Raw genomic sequence first — 18,565 nt, 5'->3', positions numbered from 1 at the left:
AATCTAACTCATACCAGAAAGGTTCAATAAGGGCTGATTTCATCAGGACAGGGTTTCTAGAAAAGGTAGTGGTATGGCATAATATATGGAATGTTAAAGCTGGAGTAGAATGGCAAAAAAAACCCTAGCATTTATAAAGTGTTTTAAGGATTATAAAGTATAAATTATATACCTTGGCTGGACTGTAAAATATGTGAGAGTAGTAATGTGGAAGAAGGATAGAAAGGTTCTTTGTAACTAAGTTGTAAACTGCTTTAAAATGGCAGAGGAGTTTATGTTTAACCCTAAAAGTGATGGGGAACTGCTGAAGTTTATGGAGTAGGAGAATGACAGTGAGATCTGATATTTAGGAAATTCAATTCAGCAGCTGTGTGGAGGATGGATTGGGGAGTAGAGAGAGACGAGGTAGAATTACTAATAAACAGACTATTGTAATAAAACTGGCAAGAAATGAGAAGGGACCAAAGTAAAATTGAGCAAATGGAAAGAAGAGGACATATTTGAGACATGTTATAGAGGTAGGAATAGCAAGATTTGGCACCTGTTTGAATATGTGGAATAAGTAAGAGGGAAGATTTAAAGATAACACTGAGGCTGCAAATTTGGACTCCTGGAAGGATGGTGGTGCCCTCAACAGAAGTAGGAAAGTTTAGAAGAGGGGAAACTTTGGGCACTGATTGGATATGGCAATAATTTGGTATATCAGCAGATGTTACCTCTTGTTTTAATTGTCATATACAACTAAGTTTCATCTCTTCATTGGGATGGTGAGTTCCTTGAAAACAAAGTCTATAGTTTAAATTATCATATACTTTATCACACATAGAATAGTTCTGTCTTCCCATTCAATGTTCAAAAACACATAAATGAATGAATGCTTCCATTCATTTTTATTTAAATTAAATTTAACAAACATGTAATACATTCAATCAATTGAGAGACTATAATATGTATCTTACTTGAATCCCTAGAACATCAGAAGGAGTTTGTTCTGCCCATCCCTGAGCACAGTACTCTAAGCCTTTTCTATTCTCTGAATAGCTTACTCCATCTCCCTTTACTAAATGCAAATTCATTCATATCTGAAAAACAACAGGATGTTACCCCCAGATCACCCGGTGAGCCCACCCCTTCATCATGTTTCCCACATCAAAGGTCATACCACAATTGCAAATGCCAAGAAAATTGGACTAAGGTTCATAAAGAAGAACTTTGGGAAGTTTTCCAGAAGAGCTAGTCAGACAAGACAGGAAACTGTTAACACAGGCCTTAAGAGTAAACTCACTACAGAATTTTCAACACCAGAAAGTGCCAAAATCAAGACCCAGCATCAAGGACACAAGAGGTAACAGGTCTGAGAAGAACACTTCCTAGAATATGAAATATCTCTACTCCTGGCAAACCTTTCCTGAAAGCCAAATAGGGGTTTCCCTCCAGGTAAGAATTTATTTTGACCATATCTGAAGACAAGTTTTATCTGTAGAAGCAAATGACCCCATTGGGGTTTGGGTTTGGATGAAAGACATCCTCATTGCTTTGTGTCATGACTCATTGTATGACTTTGCCAGAGAATAATCTTAAACATTGCTTACAATTATGCCATTGATAAGCTTTGAATCCTTTTTTATTATGATACTAGAAGAGTTAAACGCCAAATCTTTCTGAAGATGTGCTTCCCTGGGGCCTCCCCCCAAAGTCTCCATCCTCCAAGCCCATGTGTTTGAAATACCCTCCATTCCAGATACATAGAGCTGAGCTCCTAGAGCTCCGAAACAATCAGAAGCCCTCAGCTGATGGGCTGCATCTGTAGTATGCAGTCTTTTGTACAAATGAGACGCCATGAAATAGTGAATCTTCTAGAGAAGCCTCAACTTTCTCCAGAATGCAGTAGGGGAAAACCAAACTGATCTCCAGATTAGATCCATAATACCTCCAACAACAAGCAGAGACAGAACACTGAATAAACAAATGTACCCCATCCATCTGGAACACACTTCCTTCTTAATGAAATCTTCCCACATTTAGGAATAAAGGGGTTCAGAGGCAACCTCCTACATGAAACCTTTTCTGACGCTACCAGTTCTTAGCATTCTCTCCTTCACTTTAAACTTTGTTTTTACTTAGTTTTCAACATATTCTATTCTCTACCCCAGGAGAAAGGAAAATCTCCGAAGTAAGAAATGTTTTGTTTTTGTCTTTGCATTCACTATGTCAAGCATCGTGATTCACAAATGGTGGGCACAAAATAAAGGAATTGTGGGGATTTTTATGTTGAACAGAACTAAGTTAATGACACAGTAGAACTCATCTCAAAAGAGTATAGTGTGAGTGAATATCTGTGTTGTATCCATGTTTATCTCAGATTCATTTGCTACAAATTGTATTCATAAAATTGGCAGTGAAAAGGAAAAAGTAGAAAGAAAGGGAGAGGATGTTCTCAACTGTAGCAGGGAGAGGGAAAGAGAATAAGACCAAGAAAAAGAGGGGGAAGAAGAGGAAGAAAAAAGGAAAAGGAAGAGGAGGAGGAGGTGGAGAAGGAAGAGGAGAAGGAAAAGAAGAAAAAGGAGGAAGATGAAGAAGTGGAAGAGGAGGAGAAGAACAAAGAAAAGGAGGAGGAGGAGAATGAAAATGAGAAAAAGGAAAAGGAGAAGGAGAAAAGAGGAGGGGGAGGAAGAGGAAAAAGAAAAGTCAATGATTCTAGTGGACTTTAAAAAGGGAGTGACTCTATCTTTGTTACTCTTCCTTTTACCCTCCAGGTGACAACAGGAAACTCTGGGACTTCCCAAGAGGGAGTTGGGGAAGGGACTTTGTCTTTACCCCACCTCAGTCACTGTGAGGCTCTGAGCATATGTGAGCTACTAAAGCATGTTATACCTAAGGAATCCTGAGATTGAATGCCAGAGAATCTTCTGTTTCATGTTTATTTCCTGAATATAGATAACTGAATATCTACTTTGAGATGGAACTATCTAGGCTTAGAGATGACTTTATGAATTCAAGAGGTCCAGGAGTTCTGGGACCCATGATTGGAAATGAATGGCAGCAGAGGGATTTTCTGTACCTGAGAAGACAACATTGACAGGAAGAGCATCTCAAGACTTGGATTTTGATAGGGTGGCACAGTGAAATATAATCATGCCTATGCAACTATCTTATAAATTGCTTTATCCTCTGATGAAATATAAGTCTCAACCTCCCAGAAAAGTATAATAATTGTAAATTAAATGACTGGATCCTATTTTAATTCTTTCTGTCAATGCACATTTATGACTTTTTTTCTGTTTAGCACTTCTTTTGTTTAAAATAAATACCTGTCCCATATGTGTTTAATATTTTACACTGAATATCTTTCTACTCCCATCTTTGTGGAGACCCTAGAAATGAGCAATGACCTAGAAAATTTTCCTCCCAGCCAGAGATAAAGTATGTAACTAGCCAAAGATTATGAGAAGAAGGAATCAGTTCCCTCTTTTAGGTGGTCAGACTCATCTGGGACATAGCCTGATCTGGACTGTGCAAGTGGATGAAGAAGTGTGAGAGCTCATTTAATAAATAGGAAGTAGATATGAAGCCCCAATCTCTTTGAACAAGAAGCAGATTATAATTGTCAGAAAGTAGTTCTTATAGCTCTGGAAAATCCATTTGGGGTTATATAGAATATAATATATGGTTCATGCTCAAAGAGTTTATAACCTCTAGGTAAGGGGAAAAAAGTCATTGACATAAAACAATCATTCAAGGCAGCATATGATTAAAATCCAACCATGGATTTGTCTATTTACCTGTGAGTAGCCCTTATTTTTTGCAGCTTTCAATGGATGAGGAGTCCTAGGGAACTTTGTCTACTGCTCGAGAATCAAATAAATTTGTCAAGCCTGCTTTGCCAGATATCTCCACTGAAATTCTACTCTGATGTCCCATTGGCATACCCTGTGTTCTCTAAAGCTAAACTAGCTGAACACCAAAATGGAAAGACTTCAAGAAGATCCCCAGGAATCAATCAATCAATACACATTTTTAAAGCACTTACTATATATCAAAGACTGAGCTAGTCGCTAGGGATATAAAGACAAAGATAAAACAGCCCCTCCAATCAAGGAGTTCCTTTAGCAATGGATTATCATCTAAGGAGTAAACTAGTTATGTTCAGAGAGGTTCAACATCAAAAGGTAAGCCACCAAATTATGAAATATTTTAATCACAGAAAGGGGACTAAAATCTTCATCCATTGGTGGGGAGGGGGAAACCATCTACACCCATGGAATCACATAGCTCTACTGAAGAAGTTTTTAATTATAAGCCTGAGTCTGCTAGAGAGAAAGGTTCTTTTGGAAATCATTTGAGGGAAAGCAGGCAAGATTTATTGCAATGATGAAAGTAAGAGAAGGAGATGACCTGACCATAGGAGGGAAAATATATAGTATAACTAGAAAAGAAAACTTTTTTGCCTTGGATGCAAATGGTAAAAATGACAATATTTAACAATATTCTAGAGAAAAGGAGAGAAGAACAGAAGTCAAATAGATAGGTAGGTAGGTAGAGAGAGAGAGAGAGAGAGAGAGAGAGAGAGATGGCACAGGGTGAGTTGAATATGAAGGGATGGTATCTAAAAATAAAATTAAGGTGTGAGAGAGGAATATATTGATTGGGAGGAGAAAGGGAGAGATAGAATGGGATAAATTATCTAACATCAAGAAAAAGGTTTCACAATGGAGGGTAAGAGGAGAGAGATGAGAGGGAATGAGTGAACCTTACTCTCATTTGGATTTGGCTTAAGGAGGAAATAACATGCACACTCAACAGGGTATCTTACCCTACAGGAAAGTAAGTGGTGGGAGGAAGGGAAGGAGATAAAGGGGAGGGAAGATGATAGAAGGAAGGGAGGACAGATGGGGGAAGGGGGTAATCAGAAGTAAACACTTTTGAAAAAGGACAGGGTCAAAGGAGAAAATAGAATAAGATAGGGGCAGGATAGGATGGAGGGAAATATAGTTAGTCTTTCACAATATGACTACTATGGGAATGTTTTGCATAACTACACATAAATAAGTTATATTGAATCACTTGCCTTCTCAATGAGGGTAGGTGGGGAGGGAAAAAGGGAGAGAATTTGTAACTCAAAGTTTTAAAAACAAATGGCAAAAATTCTTTGTACATGCAACTGGGAAATAAGATATACAGGCAATGGGGTAGAGAAATCTATTTTGCCTACAAGAAAATAAGGGGGAAAGGGATGAGAGGGGAAGTGTGATAGAAGGTAGCGCCGACTGGGGGAAGGCTTAATCAGAATGCACACCATCTTGGGGTGGGGGATAAGGGAAAGATGGGGAGAAAATCTGAAACTCAAAATCTTGTGGAAATGAACGTTGTAAACTAAAAATAAATAAGTTAATTTAAAAATAACATTTTAAAAAAGAACAAAAGTCAAAGCAGAAGTCCAAGTGGAAATCCAAGATAGGATAGTAAAGAAACAGGAGAGAATGTAGTAGCTCTAAATGTGATAAGGAAGTTGAAAACAGGAAAGACTTCAGAGAAAGATCGGGAGCTAACCATGTTTACTTTGATATGGCCATTCAAGATCCACATACATTTGTCTGAGTGACAGTTAAGAATAAAGGACTTGACGGATCCAGAAGCTAAAAGTAAAAACCAAGTTAAGAGTCATCAGTCAGGAGGTAGGAAATAAGCCAAGGACCAAAACAGGGAAGGAGAAAAGTAGGCCAGAGAAAGGGAAGTATGCAACTATACTCATGAATTATAAAGCAACTCTTCTTAAAAGCAGATATTATCAAATACTATCATCAAATACTATCACATTGAATCACATTTTTCTGCCAAACAATTCTCCATTTATCTGGTCATAATTGAACAGGGATGTAGGCCACCAGCTGCTACATGTCCTTGACTGTCTTGTAACCCAGTGTTCACAATATGCAAGACAGTAAGGGGTTTTTAGCAAAGCAATGTGTTGGCCTCATATCACCCAATTACATGTGATACTAGAGTAGTAGAGTATAGGATCATCCAGCATAATACTTAAGACAGAGGTTGTATGCCATTAACCCCATTTAATACCCCCACCCCATTTTATTTGTACAAAAATTGTTTAGTACTAAAGGTTTAGGTGCCTAATCTATCAAGGCAAAGAAATTAATCTAAGGAGAATCTGGAGGGGAATGTGAAACAGCTTCAAAGATTAGATGAATCAGCCTGTATTTGAAGTTATATACAAATGCCATGCAGGCCAAGGTACTCCTGACACTCAGTCTACCTTTGTGAGAAACCTCACATGTTTCATATGAATCCCCATCAAGGCTTGATAAGGTAGATGTTTTAAATTTTCATTTTCTTTTTCTTAGAAGATAATGCTTATGAAATATTGTTCCAGATTCAGAATTTTTTAGATCTTTTTGGAAAAAAGAATCACCTGGTATCTTTTTGGAAAAATTCACCTCATTCAAACATGAGACTCACTTAATTCCCTCTAGATGATAATTTTCCTCTTGTTTTTGACAATTTTGTTTGCTCTTCAGAAGTAAATATGGTACACAAAACCAGAATTCATCAATAAAACAAAATTTATCAACTGATCTGCTTCTAGCAGACAGACATCTAGCAGCTGTCCAGAGACTTGAAGTCCCCTCCCATCAAAATTGTTTCATGAACCTGTGACAGATTTCTATTCTCTTTCCTTAACCTATAATCTATTTCCTCCTTTTGGACATGAGGCCCATGGTGTATTCCCATCCTGATTTCACCTCTACATTCACAGACTTCCCACCCAAATATCTCCAACATGCTTTCCCCCACTGGTCCATCAATTTCTCCATAAAAGTCTATTTCCTTAAAACATAATGCAAGTTCATTGCCAACTTTTCTTTTTTCTATTATGTCCCTTTCTAATAAGGTATACCACTGTGGCTTTTCAAAGTTCTGTGGACATATTCTTTTCTTTCGTCTGCTAATGTTCAGTCAAGGGTGCACTCTGATATTTTCTATGCTTCCAAAGAATTAGAAAAGAATAGTTATGAAATAATTCAACACCACAAACATTTATTAAGCTCCACCTATGTGCAAAAGCACCAAGCTAGGCACTTTGGCCACAATGATGAAATAAGATCCACGTATACATGTAATTTTTTTTTAAGTTGGGATTTTAAAAGTGGATAGGAGAGGTCACACAGAGTGACAGGAGAGATTTGAGAAGGCAGAGATCACTTTCAATATGGGGAATTAAAAAAGGCTTAATAGAGGAGGTGGCACCTGAGCTGGGCCTTAAAAGAGTATTTCAAAAAGGAAGAGGTGTGGTTGGACTCTCTTCAATTCATGGGGGATGGTGTGCACAAAGACAGAGAGGTGGGAAAGGGAAAGATGAGACTGGGGAACAGCAAACAGGCCAGTTTTACTGGAATACAGTGTTTATGGTGGTAACTGATGTGATGAAAAATTGTTGTCTTAGTTGGAACCACTTTAGGAAAGGTCCAAATGATGGGGGAAATGATGGGTCTTAGCGGCTGGACAACAGGGAAGAATTGGGGGGATTTTAAACAGGACAGTAGCGTAATCAGACAAATCAATTTGGTAGATTGCTCTGGAAATAATGTGAAAGATGAATTGAAACAAGGTGAAATTGGAGGTAGGAAGACTAGATAGTAAGCTGTTGTGACTGTCCAGTAGATAGGTAGGACTGGGGAGGGAGTCTGAACTAGAAAGGTCTAAGTGGGAGTGGAAAGGGGGGGACAGACTGTCAGAGTTATAGAAGGAGTTTGATTAAATGCATAGAGGATACAAAGGGAGAGGAAATGGTTAAATATTATTCTTAAATTTTGAGGCCATGTATCCAGCAATATGGTTGTGCCATCAAAAGATAAGCAGACAAGTGGAGGCAGGGGGTTGGCGTGGGGGGGTGGAGCTTGGGAAGGAAGATGACAAGTTTAATTATGGACATGCAAGACTTAGTGCTGGTAGGCCATCTAGATTGTGCTCTCTTTAGCAAGAACCTGGAAATTGTGAGATGAGGTCAAGACTGAATCCCAAGAGAATAAAAGCCCCTCAAGCGGTAAAGAAAGTAATTTTGCCTTTGTATGACCATCACTTAGTAGAGTCCCTTACATAAAATAAATGCTTGATAAATGTATGATGGATTGAATTGTATTTATGCATCAATCTAATAATAGACATTATAGGTACAGAGCCATAAGGAAATATCAATACTTAGGGGACAAGAGAAAGAAGAGTCAGTGAAACAGGCAGAAAAGGAATATTAAGAACAGTAGGACAAAAGTTGAGAAAACAAAAAAAAAATCACAGAATCTGAAGGAGGTGAGAATAGCAGGGAGCAAAGGCTATTACATAGTGTCAAATGTTGCAGAAAAATCAAGATAAAGGATGATTCACCAATGCAATCAGTCCATAAACATTTACTAAATGCCTAGTATGCATCAGCGCCGTGCTAAGTGCTGGAGATTTCAAGAAGGTCAAAAGGCAATAACTGCTCTAGAGTCCATAGAGGAATAGACAAGACAGCATGCAAATAACCATACAAAAACAAGTTTGAACAATGAAGAGGACTGCAGGGATATAAGCTGTATGGATTCTTAGGCATGGTCACTATATTAATTGTTTTTACTTAACTGTTTTTTTTCTAGCAATAATAGTTCAATTCCCAAAGGGTGGGATATATGAATGTGATATAAAAATAAAAACAATAGGGTTTGGGACTAAACTTATAACTTCATTTATATAGAGAATTCCCAGGTGAGGAAACTCCCTCTGCCAATTCACGTTGGCACCTTCTTGTCCACTTATAGTCTTTGTTTCCTAGAGCACTAACAATTAACTGACTTACCCAGAGTCATATAGCCAGTATGCATCAGAGAAAGGATATAAAATCAGGTCTTGAAAGCCTTTAATTTAGAAAGGTTGAGAGATCAGCTGTAAGGTCCACTGCATCCTACATCATCACCAGTCATCCTGATTTTTGTCTTGCCACTGAACTTCAATGACACTGAAAGAGAGAGAGTGAGGTTGATGACTTTGCATTGCTCTGCCCCAGTTAAATCAATTCATGAGCAAGTCAAAATATCACCCTCACGATGTCATTGGTCCTCTTTGAGAAAGAAGGATGAACAATAACAAAAATCTGTCATCTTCTTTCCCAAACCTTCCCCCATCCCCCTTCACTTGTGTACTTATCTTTTGATGACACAACCATATTGCTACAATATGTATAAAAAAAGCTTTAAGGTCTAGATTTATTATTTTATTTTATTTCCATGTATTTCTATTTTTCCTTTTTTAAAAAGCTGGGGCAATTTGCTTTTTGTCCTATGCAATTTCCATTATGATTTCTTGAAATATAGTACTGAAAAAACAGATGGTTTAAAAAGCCCATTAAAAATTTAAAAAAATAAAAAGCCCATTGTTGAGGTGGCTAGGTGGCTAGGTGGCACAGTGAACAGAGCACTGGCCCTGGAGTCAGGAGGACCTGAGTTCAAATCCTGCCTCAGACACTTAACATTTACTAATCCTGTGACTTTGGGCAAGTCATCTAACCCCAATTGCCCTGCCCTCCCCCCTCCAAAAAAAACAAAACAAAGAGTTGCCTGAATTTTTCTCACAATAACAATTTATCTTAACATTCAAACATGCAAGTATTATATGGTTGTCAGTGGTTCAACTGCAGACACACCTGGGGTAGAACCAGCTAATAATGTGTGAAGGTCAAAGGAAACATGAATGCCTCCAAACAACTGCTTGCATTAAGGGAGCTCACCTACTAAGATTATAATAATTACTTATGGTAAACACTAAACCACCCCACACATACATGCATGACAGTGAAGACTCATTTTCAGACTCATGCACATTAGGCATGGAATTTGTATAGCAATCTAGTGTCACCCGTTTTAGGAAGCATCAAGTACTGTTTTAGCAAATAAACCATCTCAATTCATCAAATTTTTTCTAGAAAGATCATCTCTGAGGTCAGATGACCTCAATTCAAATCCTACCTCTGACATTTACTACCTTTGGAGGGACCATTCATTTAACCTCTTTGGGTCTCAGTTTCATTACCTTAAAAAATAAGGGATTGGGGCAGCCAGGTAGCATAGCGAGTAAGAGCACCGGCTCCAGTGTCAGGATGACCGAATCCTGGGCTCAGATACTCAGCACCCACCCAGAAATAACTGGCCGTGTAACCTTGAGCAAGTTACTTAACCCTGATTGATTAAAAAAAAAATAAGGGATTGTATGAGCCTTAAACTTTCCCTTTTTTTTTTTTAGCAATTGGGTTTGAGTAACTTGCTCAAGGTTACATAGCCATGTGTTTCTGGGTGGGTACTATGTATCAGAGCCCAGATTCAATCCCAGGTCATCCTGCCCCTGGGCTGGTGCTCTTACTCACTGTGCTACCTCGCCACCCCTCTCCCTTCTTTTTTAAAATAATATTTTATTTTCCCCAAATTATCATTTTTTTTTACTTTTGAGGGTTTAAGTTTTTAATTCCAAATTCTATCCCTCCCTCCTCTTTCCCTCTCTAAGAATGTAAACAATCTGAGATAGGTAATATATGTGCAATCATGTAAAACATTTCCATATTAGTCATTTAGTACAAGAAAACTTGAAAAAAAGGAAAAAGAAAGAGAAAAATAGCATGCTTCAGTCTGTATTCAGACAGCATCAGCTCTTTCTCTAGAGGCAGATAGGATTTTTCTTCATGAGTACTTTGGGATTGTCTTGGATCATTGCTGCTAGAACTAAGTCATTCATAGTTAGTTGTATAATATTACTGTGACTGTGCACAATGTTCTCCTGGTTCTACTTTGGGTCAGTTTACATAAGTCTTTCCATTAATTTTCTGAAATCATGCTGCTTTTCATTTCTTATAGAATAATAATATCCCATCACAATCATATATCACAACTTATTCAGCCATTACCCAATGGATAGGCATCCCCTTGATTTCCAATTCTTAACCTCCACAAAAAGAGCTGTTTTAAATAATTTTGTACAAGTAGATTCATTTCTCTTTTCTTTTTTCTCTTTGGGATAAAGATCCAGTAATGGCATTTCTGGGTCAAAAGGCATGCAGTTTTATAACACTTTAGGGAAAGTTCCAAATTGTTTGCCAGAATGATTGAATCAGTTCACAACTCTACCTACAATGCATTAGTGTACCAGTTTGCCCAAATTCCCTCCAACATTTATCATTTTCCTTTTTTATCATATCAGCCAATCCAATAGCTACTCCTATCAGAGTTGTTTTAATTTGTATTTCTCTAATCAATAGTGATTTAGATCATTTTTTCTTTTTTAGATTAAATGTTTATTTTTCGTTTACATCATTCATTCCACAAGATTTTGAGTTACAAATTTTCTCCCTGACTTTACCCTACCCACCACCCCAAAACAGCAATCCCACTGTATACCCCCTCCCCCAATCTGCTCTCTCCTATATCCTCCCCCATACCCCTCTGACTTTCCAGTAGGGAAAGATGGATCTCTATACCCCAGGGTCTGTATATCTTATTTCCCAGTTGCATGTAAAAAAATAATAATTTTTTTAAACATTTGATTTTAAAACTTTGAACACCAAATTCTTTCCCTTCATCCCTCATCACCCACCCTTATTGGGAAGATAAGCAATTCAATATAGGTTGTACATGTGTAGCTACATGTAGCAGCAAGTGCCCTAGCATACCTAGGGTGGCTGCCAACACAGGTTCTTAGATCTGCTTTTCTAAAGTAAAGCAACTCAACATGGGTTAATAATCTTGCTTTAATCAAACATATGTCATTTACCTCATTCAGGGGGAAAAAGTCAGCACCCCAAACTTCACAGAATACAAACAAGTTACAAGCAGAAGTTACAAGCAGACAGAAAAACAGAATAGCAGACAGGCTCCACCTGTCTCACCATTACATCCATACCTAGTCAGTTGCCAGAAAGGGAAGCAAAGCCGAGGTACTCAATGGCTGCCCAGAGTCTTGTCTAGTCAAATCACATAACACTTCTCAAAGTGAGCCTCAAAACAAAACCTCACATGAGGCTATATATAGCCTCCTCCTGGATCAAAGAATGTCACAGCCCTCTTGACCCACTGCCCAATCACAAGGCAGGGAAGATCTTAAATTCCCATAACACTACATGAAACATTTCCATAGTGGATATATTGTAAAAGATTGACTGTATTTCCCTCCATCCTATCCCGCCCCCCACTTGTTCTATTCTCTACTTTGTCCCTGTCCCTTTTCAAAAGTGTCTGTTTCCAAATTCCCTCCCCCTCAACCTTCCCTCCCCTCCATCATCCCCTCTCTCATCCCCTTCCCCCCTACTCTGCTGTAGGGTGAGATACCCTATTTAGTGTATATGTCATTCCCTCCCTAAGCCAAGTTCAATGAGAGTAAGTTTGACTCATTCTCTTTTGCCTATCTGTTCTTACCCTCCATTGTAACAGTTTTCCCTTGCCTCTTCTATATGAGAAAATTTACCCCATTCTGTCTCTCCCCATCTCCTCTCATTATATTCCTCTCTCATCTCTTAATTTCACCTTTTAAGTATCATCACTTCCTATTCAATTGGTCCTGTGTGGTCTGCCTATGTATACCTGTACACATATATACACACACTCACATATGTATTCACACGCCCATATACCCTCCTATATAGACATATATATGTATGTATACATACATATTTCTGTGCATATATATATACACACATTTATATTCCCCTCAACTATTTTCATACTGAGAAAAGTTTCAAAAGTTACAATTATCATTTTTCCATGTAGGAATGTAAATAGTTCAACTTTGATAAGTTCCTTATGATTTCTTTTCCCTATTTACCTTCTCATGCTTCTCTTGCTTCTTGTATCTGAATGTTAAATTTTCTATTCAACTCTGTTTTTTTTTCATCAAAAATGCTTGAAAGTGGGGCAGCCAGGTGGCACAGTGAGTAAGAGCGACGGCCCCGGAGTCGGGAGACCCAGGATCGGTTCCGGCTTCAGATACTTAGCTCCCACACAAAATAACTGGCCGTGTAACCTTGAGCAAGTTACTTAACCCCAATTGCTTTAAAAAAAAAGAATGCTTGAAAGTCATTTAAATGATCATATTTTCCCCTGAAACATGATACTCAGTTTTGCTGGGTAGGTGATTGTTGATTTTAATTCCAACCCCTTTGTCCTCTAGAATATCTTATTCCAAGCCCTTCAATCCCTCAGTGTAGAAGCTGCCAGATCCTGGGTTATCCTGATTGTGTTTCCACAATATTCAAATTGTTTCTTCTTAGCTGCTTCAATATTTTCTCCTTGATCTGGGAACTCTGGAACCTGGCTATAATATTCCTAGGAGTTTTCTTTTTGGGATCTTTTTCAGGAGGTGATCAGTGGATTCTTTCAACCTCTCTTTTGGCCCCTGGTTCTAAAACACCAGGACAATTTTTCTTGAGAATTTCTTGAAGGATGATTTCTAGGTTTTTTTTTTATCATGGCTAGTCCAAAACTTTTAAAATTATCTCTCCTGGATCTATTATCCAGGTCAGTGGTTTTTCCAATGAGATATTTCACATTGCCTTCTATTTTTTTTCATTTGTTTTGCTCTGTTTAATAGTTATCTCAATTTCTTTTAAAGTAACTAGCTTCCATTTACTCCAATCTAATTCTGAAGGAATGATTCTCTTCAGTGAGTTTTTGAGATACTTTTTCCATCTGGCAAATACAGCTTTTTAAGGCATTCTTCTCCTCGTTGGCTTTTTAAGCCTCTTTTGCCATTTGAGTTAGCCTATATAATTTTTTTTGAGGGAAAATTGGGGTTAAGTGACTTGACCAAGGTCACATGTCTACTTTTTGTGTTAAGTGTCTGAAGCCAGATTTGAACTCAGGTCCTCCTGACTCCAGGCCCAGTGCTCTATCCACTGCACCACCTTGCAACCCCACTCTGCCACATAGCTTCCCCACTGTGCCACCTAGCCATCACTAGTTAGTCTATTTTTTAAGGTGTTATTTTCTTCAGTTAGATGGTTGACTCTTTTTTCATGATTTTCTTGCATCATTTTCATTTCTCTTCCCAATTTTTCCTCCACTTCTCTTATTTGGTTTTCACAATCCTTCTTAAGCTCCTCTATGGCCTGTAACTAATTCATATTTTTTCTTGGAAGCAGGAGCTCTGACTTCATTGTCTTCCTCCTGTTCCATGCTTTGATCCTTTTTGTTCCCAAAAAGAGGAATCCAAAGTCAGATTGCTGTGCTTGCTTTGCTTCCTTTGCTTGCTCATGTTGCCACTCAATTCCTTGACTTTTGAGCTTTTTGCCACAGTAGAACTCTGCTTCCAGAGAGGAGCACTTTGTTCCAAATCTCTGGGGTTTTCACAGCTACCAGAGCTATTAGTTGGGTACCCTCTCTGAAACCTCCACTGGCTCTGGAACCTGGTTATGCACCCCAGGACTTTCAACCTAGACAGCAATCTAGATCCAAGGAGCTTAAAGCAAGAGCTATTACCCCTCAGAATGGTAGCTTGGTCCCCCTACAATCTTCAGGCCATGAGCTCTGAAGCTTCCACTCAGCGGTGGCAGCGGCTATCCACCATGCCTGAGCTGCTTCTCCCTGCAGGGGGCAGAAGCTGGACCCCACTCCCAGGCCCCTGTTGCCACAAAGTCCACACTGATCTCTCACTTTTTCTTTGGCATTTATCTGTTGATAATTCTGGAAACCACCACACCTGCTGGTGACCCACTCTCCCAAAATCCCTCCAGCCTCCCTGAGGCTAAAACATGCAGGGCTGGGCTCTGCTCCTAGCACACTGCAAATGACCCTTCCTGTCTGCCTGCCAGGCTGCCTTCAGTGGCAGGTTTGTTTCTCTCTGTCTCTTTGTGGGTTCTGTAGCCCTAAAGTTTGTTTACAGTTATTTTTTATAGGTATTTGAGGTGGTTATGAAGGGAACATAGGGAGTTTTCCTGCTTCTATGCCTCCATCTTAGCTCTGCCTCTGATTTGGAGCTTATCTCCATACGATGATCATTGTTTTGATTACTTCTTCTGAAAAATGTCTCCTTGTATCTTTTCATGACTTATAAATTGGGAAATGACTTATATCCTTATAAACTGACCCAGTTTTCTAAATATTTGAGAAATAAGACCTTTATCAGAGATATTTACTGCAAAAAATCCAAGTTTTCTGCTTTCTTTCTAATTTTGGTTGCATTGGTTTAATTTTTATAACCAAAATTATACACTTTATGTTTCATAATGCTATCTCTTGTTTGGTCCTGTATTGTTCCCCTACTCTTAGATCTGACAGGAAATCTATTTCATGCTCTCCTAATGTGCTTATGTTGTCACCCTTTATTTGTAACTCATATATCCATTTAAAGTGTATCTTGGTATATGGTGTGAGATATTGGTCCATACCTAGTTTCTGCCATACTGCTTTCTAAGTTTTCCCAGCAGTTTTTGTCACATGATGAGTTTTTATCCCAAAAGCTTGAATCTTTGGGTTTATCAGACATCAGATTATTATGCTTGTTTACTACAATGTATTGTGTATCTAATTTATTCCACTGATCCACCACTCTATTTTTTTTGGAGGGGCAATTGGGGTTAAGTTACTTGCCCAAGGTCACAAGGCTAGTAAGTAAGTGTCTGAGGCCTGATTTGAACTCAGGTCCCCCTGACTCCAGGGCCAGTGGAGTCAGTGCCCCACCTAGCCACCCTGACCACTCTATTTCTTAACCATTATCAGATTGTTTTGGTAATTACTACTTTATAATATAAGTCAAGATCTAATACAATTAGACCACCTTCCTTCATATTTTTTCCCATTGATTCCCCTGAGAGTCTTGACTTTCTGTTCTTCCAGCAAATTTTCTCCTCTTCCTAACTTTCCTATTGCATTTGAAGATACCACCATCATTCCAGTGGCTTAGACTCAAAACCTAGGTGTCATCCTCAACTCCTCACTCTCTCTCATATCAAATCTATTGTGGATTTTCATAACATCTCCAGTATATATTCCTTTTTCTTCTCTGACATTGACACTACCTTGGTGAAAGTACTCATCATTTACACATGGGTACAATAGCCTGCTGGTTGGCCTGACTGCCACAAGTCTCTTCCCTACTCCAATCCATTTTGCACTCAGGTTGTCAAAGTACTCTTCCTAAAATATAGGTTTGACTATATCAACCTCCACTCAGTAAATTTGAGTGGCTCCCTAATACCTCCAGGTTCAATAAAAGAATTGTCTCTTTAGCATTCAAAGGTCTTTATAACCTCCCCCTCCACTGCCATTCCAGTCTTATTCCACCTTACCCCCACCCTTCATTGGTATGGACCCTCTAATCCAGTGACACTAAACTTCTTACTATTCCTGAAGTAGAATACTCCATCTCCCAATCTTTTCATTTTCACTGGCTCTCCCTCAACCCTGAAATGTCCTCCCTTCCAAAGTCTGCCTCAGCTTCTCTGGCTTCCTTCAGGTACCAAATAAAATTCTACCTACCATAGTAGACCTGTCCCAATCCTCTTTAATTACAAAGTCTTCCTTCCTTTGATTATTTATTTAGGTTAATTAGGTTGGCTAAATTGAATATTAAAGTTTTTGTTAATTTTGTTTTTCTGTGTTAAAATATTCAAATTTGGATTTTTAAAAATTGGTTGTATGTATATTAAGCCCTTTTGATATTGAGGTTCAGGAGAACTTGTTTGTAAAAAAAATGGAAAACAGAAAGATCAGTGAAAAATTTCATTACAAAGATAATCTCTTCAGAAGAATCTTAATATAACGAGATCATTCAGTTTAATTGGATGACTCAGGGAGTGGAGGAAAGAGCTTGGAAAACAACTCAAAAACAACTCTGAAACAACATAGTGGTTGTCCAGCACAAACCAGGCTAAGGTTTTGAAAATAACTCAGAGTAAGCAATAAAGAGACTTGGACAGCTAAAGATGAGTTTAGATAACTAGATGACCAATAGGAGTCTGTAGATTTCATTTGTAGACAGATTATTGGGTGCATTTCTTTCTAGAATATCTTAAGCACTGTTGAATTCATCAACTTTTTGGAAGAGACAAGTTATACACCTACATTTCTAACATTACTATTTCAAATGTCAGTCCAAGTCAAAATATTAGAATGATGGTAAAGTATTGGTCAATTTTGCCAAAGAACCTAAAACTGAAAATTCACACATAGAAAAAAGGAGACAACACAAGCTTCCTGCATTTCTTAGAAAAAGGAAATTGGTTTATTTGTTTCAAATATTAGATGTAAATTGGAGAAATGAACTTTCATTTAGGAAGAAAATTATGAACAGCACAAGTTAAATTATATAATTTGACAAGAGCCTATATTTTACAGGAATAGCCCCAAATTTAATCACCAATTCTGGTTTCCAGGTGTCCCAGAAAAAAAATCATCTGCAAGTCTTGCTCCAGGTTACCTCATACATAGGTCAAGCAATGGTCTCTAAACTGTTTTGATCACACATCTTGCTAATTAAACCATTTGACCACACAATCCAATATCTATATAATTACTTATTTGTAAATTAAATACATGTACTACTAAATTAAATGACATAAAATTTACACAGAAATAGATTTTTTTTTAAAAAGAAGAGATAAAGATGAAATAATATTAGATCCTAAAATAGAAAGATTAAGGAAGTGACAATGTCAGACCTGAATTTTAGGGAAATCATTTTGGCAGCTGTGTGGCAGACATATTGGAGAGAGAAGAAAGATGTGAATCATGAGGACGAACTAGAAAGCTTTTGAAATAGCTCAGATGAAAGGTCAATGAGGATGGTGGCTGTATATGGGATGTGGGGAGGAGGGGATGTATACAAGATTTCTAGAAATAGATAAGATAGGATTTGGCAACTGATTGAATGCTAACAGGTAGACTCAAAAATGACACTGAAGTTGCAAACCTAGACAACTAACTAGAAGGATGATTGTGGCCTGGACAGCATTAGGAAAGTTTAGAAGAGGAATGGGTTTCATGGGAAAGTTCACATAATGAGATTTTTCATGTAGATCATAATCCATCCATGCCTGATCATGCTATGGTATTCATCCTGCACCCACCTTCCCCCCCCAAAAAAAAGAGGCAGGGTCACTCTCTTATTCACCAGTCATTGCCCAGAGCACTTAGTGGAACCACGAGGTGAGCTGAAGAAAGGGGGTGGATATATTGGGAGAATGAGGGGCAGAAATTTTGCCAATGGTACCTGTATAACTACTGCTATGCACTATGGTGGTTAGGTTACAATTACACTGAATAAATGTTTATTGAATTGAAATTGACTTGAACTGCCCAGAGGTACTCACTCCTGGTTTAGGTTGGAAGCTTACATACTAGAGAGAGGAGAAAAAAAGAAAGAGAAAGAATAAGGTCCTGCAATTAGTTGTTTCTGGTAAAATAGGATAAGAGAAAGAGAGAGGGAGAGAGAGACAGAGACAGAGAAAGAGAGAGAGAGGGAGAGAGAGAGGGAAAGGAAAGAGAGAGAGAAAAAGAGAGAGAGAGAGAGAGAGAGAGAGAGAGAGAGAGAGAGAGAGAGA

The 18,565-nt window shown here is 38.2% G+C and overlaps 1 long non-coding RNA gene across 4 annotated transcripts in view; it reads right to left on the bottom strand.

Annotated features, from left to right (window-relative positions):
* The window catches only part of LOC138154893 (uncharacterized), a 311,748-nt gene that overhangs the window by 191,133 nt on the left and 102,050 nt on the right, over window positions 1-18,565 (bottom strand). For all 4 annotated transcript variants that reach the window (XR_011166705.1, XR_011166703.1, XR_011166706.1 and 1 more), the window contains one exon: window positions 8,849-9,007. This is a non-coding gene — a long non-coding RNA (uncharacterized lncRNA). The remainder of the gene's footprint in view (window positions 1-8,848; window positions 9,008-18,565) is intronic.

This window comes from Petaurus breviceps, unplaced genomic scaffold (genome assembly GCF_028583685.1).
Source record: "Petaurus breviceps papuanus isolate PSGF00001 unplaced genomic scaffold, PetGlider_PUasm1.0 91133, whole genome shotgun sequence".
In the NCBI taxonomy this organism is placed as follows: Eukaryota; Metazoa; Chordata; class Mammalia; order Diprotodontia; family Petauridae; genus Petaurus; species Petaurus breviceps.
Note: the sequence above shows the minus strand (reverse complement) of the source record. Positions and strands in the feature narration are given on the sequence as shown.